Source organism: Coenobita brevimanus, chromosome 61 (genome assembly GCF_032717465.1).
Source record: "Coenobita brevimanus isolate Jiangsu-jjx chromosome 61, ASM3271746v2, whole genome shotgun sequence".
Lineage (NCBI taxonomy): Eukaryota > Metazoa > Arthropoda > Malacostraca > Decapoda > Coenobitidae > Coenobita > Coenobita brevimanus.
Genome location: NC_137014.1, coordinates 26,398,069 through 26,407,161, shown reverse-complemented (window position 1 = coordinate 26,407,161; position 9,093 = coordinate 26,398,069). Strand labels below are relative to the sequence as shown.

Sequence of the window (9,093 nt, the reverse complement as noted above, 5' to 3'; positions counted from 1 at the left end):
GTGTGTGTGTTCTTACCTAATTGTATCTTTACAAGAATGAGTCAAGCTCGTACTGTCCCGTGTCTTAAACCATATTTATCGTACATATCCTTAAATTTGTGAATTGTTTTGGCACACACTATTTCATTCAGTAGTGCATCCCATTGATCAATTGCTCTGTTTGGGAAACTGAATTTCCTTACGTCTTTATCACCTCTCTTCTTATGCAGTTTTTTGCAGTGTCCTCTTGCTGATGCTTCTCCATATGTTAAGTAATCATTTATGTCTATTTTCTCCTTCCCTGATATGCACTTATATAGCCTTATCATGTCACCTCTTTTCCTTCTCTCCTGTAGTGTTGGTAGATTCAGTTTATTTAGTCTTTCTTCGTAGCTTAGGTCCCTTTAGCTTGGTATCCATCTTGTAGCGGCCCTTTGAACTTTTTCAATCTTGTCTATGTGTTTTTTGAGATGAGGACTCCAGACTACTGATGCATATTCCAGGGTTGGTCTAATGAATGATGTTATTATCCTTCTTAGCATGTCTTCATTTATGTATGTGAATGCTATTCTCATATTTCAAGCAGTGTATACATGTTCCGTACCTTCTCGCTGATGTGGTCAGCCGGAGATAGTCTGTTATTGATAATCACAGCTAGGTCCTTCTCTCTTTCTGATGTGTATAGGGTTTTATTTCCTAACTTATAATCCCAATCAGGTCTTTTTCAACTTTTACCAAACTTGATTACATGAACACTTGTCCACATTGAATTCCATTTGCCATATATTACTCCATTCATGAAGTTTATTTAATTATTCTTGTAGCTCTTTACAAGAGTCTGTGTTAGTAATTCTCCTTTGTATTTTTGCATCATCTGCAAACATATTCAGATAGCTCTCATTTCCATTGTTACTGTTTATATCATTTATATACATAAAAACATGATTGGTGCCAGCACTGAACCCTATGGTACTCCACTAGTCACTTCTTTCCATGATGAGTAGTTTCCTCTTAGTACTGTTCTCATTTCTCTTTTTGTGAGAAAATCTTGCATCCAACAAAACAGTTTCCCTCGAATTCCTCCTTGATGGTACAGTTTCCATGAAAGTCTTCGGTGTGGTACTGTGTCAAAAGCTTTCTTGAAATCTAAATAGATACTGTCCACCCATCCTTCTCTTTCCTGTATTGTGTTTGTTACTCTGTCATAGTAGCTCAACAGATTAGTAACACATGATTTTCCTTTTCTGAAACCAAACTGTCTTTCTGTTATCATACTGTGTTCTTCTAGATGATTTACCCAAGCTTTTCTTATAAGCTTTTCTAATACCTTGTTTATAACACTGGTCAGTGATACTGGTCGGTAGTTGAGTGGATTTTGTCTATTTCCTTTCTTGAATAAGGGGACTATATTTGCTTTCTTCCAAATATCAGGTAGTTTACCTTCACTCAAGGATTTCTTGAAAATTAAAAATAATGGTTTACTTAACTCCTTTGCACATTCTCGTAGTACCCAACATGAAATTTCATCAGGACCACTTGCTTTTCCTCTGTCTAATTTACTTAACTCCTCCTGTATTACTTTTTCTGCTATTTGTATATCTGGTAGTATGTGTGGACATGCATGTTCCACATAGTCCCTCTCAAAATTTTTTTCTTCTGTAAAAACTAATTGGAAATTCTTATTTAGTGCTTCACAAATATCTTTCTCTTGTGTATAAGTGATTCCCTCATCCGTAATGGATTGTATTATATCTTTTACTTTGGTTTTGCTTCTGATATAGCTTTAAAACAGCTTTGGTTGATCACTACTTTTATTTATTATATCCTCCTCAAACTGTTTTGGGGCTTCCCTCCTTATTCTTGTATAATCGTTTCTTGCCTGTTTGTAATTATTATATGCCCTTTCACTATTGTGTGTTCTGTATCTATTCCACAACAAATCTCTTCTTTCTTTTGATTTTTTACATTTTGTATTGAACCATTTCTGTATTTTCTTATCTGCTTCTTTGTGCTGTGGGATGTACTTCTGGACCCTTAGTTCATAAAATTCACAGAATTTTTTATATACAGCATTTAAATCTTGTCCTCTAAGCTCATTTTCCCAATCAACTTCTAAGAAATACTTCTTTAGGTCTTGATAATTTCCCTTTTTATAGTTTAGGCTCTTTCTGTAACTTTCATTGCTGTTAACTGTGTCATATGCTATCCTGAAGTTGTAATTTAGTTATGCATGATCGCTTTTGCCGAGTGGAGGGTGATATATTAAACTGTCAATATCATTTTCTTGCCTAGTAAATATTAGATCTAGCACTGAAGGTACATCGAGTCCTATTTATCTGGTGGTTTCCCTCACATGTTGCGTTAGGAAATACTCTTGCACGAGATCCAGGAGCTTTTGGTCCCAACAGCTTTCTTGGCTAATTATATCTAAAGTATTCCAATTTATATTTGTATTAAAATCTCCAGTTAAGTATAATTCTTTCCGATTTCTCTTCCATTTTATGTAGTAATGATCTTAAACTCTGAATTGTACTCTCTCCCAGGTCCTCATATTCGTCTCTTTCCCATGTGTTTGATCTGGGTGGCATGTACAAATTGGCTACAATTACTTTCTCTTCAGATATATTGATCTCTACTGCAATCAGTTCTACTTGTGATGGTATATCTAGTTTTATTTCATTGACTTTTAGATTTTTCTTAATGTTATAATTCCTCCTCCTTTTTTTAAATTTCTGTCTCTTCTCCATATATTGTATTCCTGTAAGTTTAGTATGTCATTGGATATCCTTGGTGTTAATTTTGTTTCAGTTAGGCATATTATTTGTAGTTCATTTTCTCTGACATAATCATTCATCTCTAGTAATTTAGATACCATTCCATCCACATTTGAGTACATCAACTTTATCATCTTGTTTATATATTGTCATGACATGGTTTTACTACCTTCCTCCTTTTTATTCCATCCTGTTTGTGTACCACTTTCGTACCTGCAATCCTATTACTTTGTAAAAAGATGTGTTCTTCTCCTCTTCTGATCTTCCCTCATTTTTTTTTTTTTTTTTTTTTTTTTTTTTTGCTCCCTCTTCTCTTTCAGTAATTCCAGTTCCTCTTGTGTTAGGCATCTTTTTATCCATACATTTTTGAACTCCTCTTTTTCCATAAGATTCTCTGCATTTTTTAGTGTGTGTGTGTGTGTGTGTGTGTGTGTGTGTGTGTGTGTGTTGAACATGTGTATTTGTTTAAAAATATCATAAATATAAAAAAGTCTGTGCGCAGGTAAAACAAATATATGAACAATCACAGAAAATAATGAGGAAGCAACCCAGATTTCCCTCGCACACATCACCAACAGCAGAGCATAAAATATTTATTAAAAAGACACAGAGATTCCCTGAGTGAATAACTACTACCAAAGTAACGACATGAAGAATCAGACACCACCAGATCTCTTGGTATGATCTGTTGGCTACAGACCTACAAGTGGGAGACGAGCCAGCTTGAAACTAGAAGAGAAGCATAAGAAAAACAACAACGCAGTCACCAGTCTTTCCTTAATCGGTACTTCCTTCATCGTTTCACGATCTAAATCTCCGTCCCCAATTTCTTTTTTTGTTTATGCCAGCGAATCGGCAATCGGCACCTCCTGTCAACTATCAAAAGTAGAGCCGTTCTAAGGGGTATTAACTTTGCATTATCCACATAAGCAGTTAAGCACACAAATAAGTTATAATGTGTTCCGCCCTGCCAGGATACAAGCTGCAGCAGGTCTGTACTCTGCAGTGAGTTCGTGCGTCTGTTTATCTTGTGACGTCACAATCGACAAGTTGGATCGGGCGAGGAGGGTGTGTGTGTGTGTGTGTGTGTGTGTGTGTGTGTCGCACGGGCTACGTCATAGTGACATCACGCAGTGGGTTGGTGGTGGTGGTAGTGGTGGTGGTGTCAATATAAGCAAGGCCGCCGCCTCCTTCCACACACTCGCTCTCAACAGCAGCTGCAGCGAGGGACGTGCTCACCCATTAGCCTTGCCATAAACTTTTTCATCAAGCATCCTACAATTACTCGGCTCTTCATCAGTGAAGCCCACAGACCACACGCCAGTGTTGCTACACATTACTCACCCACGTCGGCAGCTTAGCAACTGAAGTCAGCAGATCTTTCACGAGTTCTTCCCACACCAGACCGCGACTTACCATCTATAAACGATATAGGATATTACCAGCCAGAGGTATGTATGCTCCTGTAAACTTACTAGCAACCTGAGAAATTATTTCAGTGCTTAACTTTAAAAAACACACACACACACACACACACACACACATAACATTTACCTGGTGGCATACCATTGCTCTTTTATCGTCTCTGATGAAGATTCAACGATTCTGAAATTAACGACTTTGTTTTCTGACAGGTTCATCAGGTGGCATCATGGCCCCGCGCATCTGCCCTGCCGTCCAAGCAATTGCACTGGCCACAGACCTGACATCCAGTGGAGGAGTGCGACGCAAAACTCCACCAAGACTCTGTTCCACGCCCCAAAGAAGCTCCAATCGTTCCACACCTCCAAGAGCCTCCCCTGCCAGACATGCTGCTTCTCATCTGGCCAAACAATTGGTAAGAAATTATGTCATAAAACTTACATTAACTTATCTTACTCTGACGAACGACATTGACGGTGATGGTACTTGCATCACTGCAGTAATATTACAGCAGGTCGAATATAATTGTATGACGTATGTCTTGCTTGATATTTGAGGAGCCATTCAAAGAAGTGTTAAGGCAACTACAAATACAGATGTGGGTTACAAAGAGGCCACAATACTGTCATATGTCCGTACAAGAAATACAGTGTATATGTGTGATAACACTGTTGGCACACAGTGACAGTGTTGTTGTTTTGGTAGGTGGAACTGTGGGCATCAGTGGAGGCGGGTGATGTGCAGAGGGTGGCTCAGCTGGTTCAGGACACAGGGCCGGCAGTGACCCGGGGCAGCAGTGGCTGCACACTGCTACATGTGGCAGCAGCCAACAACCAGCCAGAGGTAGTGGAGTGGCTGCTGCAGGTGCTGAGTCCCAACCTCGTAAACAAGGCGGGCCTGACCCCGGCCCACCTGGCGGCCATGAGGGGCCACACACAAGTCCTGAGGGTCCTGCTGGCCGACCCCCACAATGACCCCTTGGCCCGTGACCCAGCCGGCAACAGCTACCACCACTGGGTACGTGACATCATACACTATCATCCACTCATATCCACCCAGCCGGCAACACCTACCATAACTGGGTATGTGACACCATACACTATCATCCACTCATATCCACCCAGCCGGCAACAGCTACCACCACTAGCTGCATCATATTAAACATTATGAATCAATCTTAATAATTAATTGTATGGTGGTCATTGACTATATATTATTATGGATATGAATATTGTTTTATGGGTGCAAGTGTACAAGAAATTCCTGGGTGCACAGTTTGATCACATACGACTGCTTATTGTTACTGCATTGTTCGCTTTGCCTGACATTTTTTTTTTTTTTTTTGGTCACTCTCTGTGGTGAAGCTGTGTGTGCCACAGTTTGAGGCTGTTTTGCGGTGGGACAGGAAGAAGTTGTTGCAGTTAGCAGAGGTGGGTGCTGACCCTGACTTGGATGGTGGGCGTGTGGTGGGAGGGGCACTTGTGAGGGAATTGCGAGTCACCACCGCCCGCCAACTGGCCTCAACACTCAACAGGGAGCATATCCTTCAGTCCATCACCAAGACACCGTCTCACCAGCAGTCACAGGCAACAACCAGTAATCCCTCCACAACGTCCACCGTCAAAGGACACACACGCCACTTCAGTCAGTTGCCTGTGAGTAGTGTGACTTAAATTGTGCCACAGTCCTACCACAGAATTATTCAATGATCTACTGCCACCACGTAAGTTTTCAGCTGATTGCTTTTCAGTACCAATGAAACAATTTGTAAGTAACATAAGTGTTACGTGAACGATATGACTCTGTTTAGTTAACCAATAAGTAGCTTCCTCATAAACTGTAGAGGATAACAGTGTAAGCTGCAGTTACTGGAGCATCAGTAGCAATGACTGTGTTTCCGGCAGGTGGGGTCACTACGGCTACAAGTGAAACCATCCTCTGAAGCAGTGGTAAAACACAGTGTTGATGATGATATCTATGGTGGGAGTGGTGGCTATGTAACCATCTTGAGCTACACCTCCTTCTCGGATCGGCCAGACCTGCACCTTCCCAGTTCACAGACAGGGACTCACAACCTAGCCAACGTCTTCAAAAAGATGGGGTTCAGCGGCCACATCCACCAGGATCTGACAGAGCAACAGACCAGACAGGTGATGTCCCAGGTGAGGGACATGGAGGAACTAGATGGTGTCGGCTGTGCCATCTTTATTGTGGCCAGTCATGGCACCCCAGACCACCAGTTTCTCACCTCTGATGGCCACCTGTTGGACTCACACTGGCTCTGTAATCTGTTCAGGGATTCACAGTGTTCATGCCTCAGAAATAAGCCCAAGTTGTTTATCTTCGACCTATGTTGCGGCGACTACAGACAAGATGAAGCAAAATGCACTAGAGGTAAAGACAGCAGGGTGGAGGAACCAATGAGAGATACAGTGTGTCTGTACTCCAACAGCGGAGAACTGACATGGTACAACCCCAGCAAGGATGGCACTCCCTTTACCAAGTCACTGTGTTACACTTTGGCGCATCATGGCCATCAAGAGTTTGGTGACCTGTACCGCCACTTCTTCACCCACTACACCAGTCTGGTGCACTCTGCCACACCTCACCTCGATTATGTTGGATTTTCAAAGAAGTTCTTCTTCTGTTCTACCTCTACCACACTGTAGAACTGAGCGCCAGAGCTACCACGTAAGACATTAATGTTCCAATATTTATACGAAAATATTTTCAAGCCAGAATTTCTCTCAGGTGAAAGAATTCCACGATATTCCTTTTAGAAAAATGCATAAATAGGATTATAACACTGTTAAGAAGAAATAGTGAAACATTTTACACTACTTGTAAGCATACACTGATGCCTATAATTTTCAATTCTACCTATGCCTATAGTGTACTCCATTACACAGCCAGTCTGTTATGTGAAGAAATCTGAACTATTTCTTGGTCAGTCATCCACTCGTGACTGGCCTCTGGGGCATGACTAATGTAAATAGTATATAATTTTATTGTTTGCCTTTATTGTTCCATACCCTGTGTTGCTTGACGTTGCATTGATATCGCAAGAAAGATTACTCGTGAAGACCTGGAGGCTGGAAGCAAGGACTCCAGAAAAACTAGTCATATTTTGTGTATTTGTACAGGTGTCTTATAGTAAATTTTAGTAAATAATTTGCTATATTTTTAAGCCTACTGTCAAGATCTTTTGACTGTTGCCAATGCGTGCGTCCAATGGATAATGTATTCACATTAGAGCTAGGGTGTCGACAAAACCATGACACAGCATAGAAGAGTGTTTATAAACAGTAAACTATGGACAGGTAAACATTAAAGTCATGTGAATAAGATAATATTAATGGATATGCCAACGGCCATACCACGTTGAGTACACCGCTTCCTGTTCGATCAGCGAAGTTAAGCAACGTTGGGTCTGGTTAGTACTTGGATGGGTGACCGCCTGGGAACACCAGATGCTGTTGGCATAACGTTCTCCCTACGTGTCAAGTGGGGTTGGTGGAGGATTAGTGCCCCTCCCTGTAAAACAATTAACTCTAAGCCGTTGGCCACCCTATTTGGGATACATGGCGTCTGGCAATGAATGAATGAAGAATGATATAATGAGAGGTAAAGCCATTTTGATAATCAGTCTCTATCATTTTGGTATTCTATCTGTCTATCTATTGCCAGACGCCTCAATCCCGTTTGGGGTGGCCACAAACAAATCGCCTCCAAGTCGCCCTGTCCCCCACCATTTCACTGCCCTGCTTCCAACTCACACCCCCCTCTCTCATATACCTCTCCACCCCATCCCTCCATCTCATCCTCGGCCTCCCCCTCCCTCTTCCCCCCTCCACCTCACTCATATACACTGTCTTCGTCAGTCTTTCACCCTCCATCCTCTCCACATGGCCAAACCACCTCAGTGTGTTCCTCATAACGCTTCCTATCACATCCACACCACAACGCTCCTTTATATCCTCATTCATCAGCCTGTCTCTCCATGTGACTCCACAGGCTCCTCTTAAATAACTCATTTCCACTGCTCTCACTCTTGACTTGTGTCCTTCCAACAACGTCCAAGCTTCGTAAAGCTAGCATCTATTCTTCACTAATTATATATACAAGTGGAAATACATGTAATCACTCTTCTTATAATTAACAGCATGTTGATTATTATCACGCTATATAGGCTACCAAATGAATCAGAGAGAGCAAACAATCCACCATCTCCATCCTCTGTATCCTCATACATGTGAAAAATCCATTTGGTATTGTATTATTCTGATTCATTACCAAACAAATTTTTCATTACCAAATTGGCCCACATTTGGTGATGAAAAATACCAAATGGCAACCCTGACAGGGGAGGGGGGAGGAAGGAAGAGGTGAAGGGACCATGGTGTAACAGCTGTTTGGCGCTGCGCGGCAATTTAAAATTATGGGTGGGAAAAAAGTAGGATATTTTTCGAATTTATTGCGATTTTTGGCCCATTTTAAGAATATTGGATCCCGGGACCAAAATATCCGGTAAGTGGGGATGTCCGGAAAGTGGGCATCCGGAAAGTACGGGGATTACTGTATATCTATTCTATCTATCTATCTATTGCCAGATGCCTCAATCCCGTTTGGGGTGGCCACAAACAAATCGCCTCCACATCGTCCTGTCCCACGCCATTTCACTGCCCTGCTCAAAACTCACACCCCCCCCTCTTTCATATACCTCTCCACCCCATCCCTCCATCTCATCCTTGGCCTCCCCCTCCCTTTTCCCCCCTCCACCTCACTCACATACACTCTCTTCGTCAGTCTTTCACCCTCCATCCTCTCCACATGGCCAAACCACCTCAGTGTGTTCCTCATAACACTTCCTATCACATCCACATCCACACCACAACGCTCCTTTATATCCTCATTCGTC

General features: G+C 41.9%; 1 non-coding gene across 1 annotated transcript; it reads left to right on the top strand.

Annotated features, from left to right (window-relative positions):
* Nucleotides 1-7,538: 7,538 nt before the first annotated feature.
* LOC145403862 (5S ribosomal RNA) lies at nucleotides 7,539-7,657 on the top strand. The gene has a single exon (XR_013898057.1). It is a non-coding gene; the product is annotated as a 5S ribosomal RNA (ribosomal RNA).
* The last annotated feature ends 1,436 nt before the right edge of the window (nucleotides 7,658-9,093 follow it).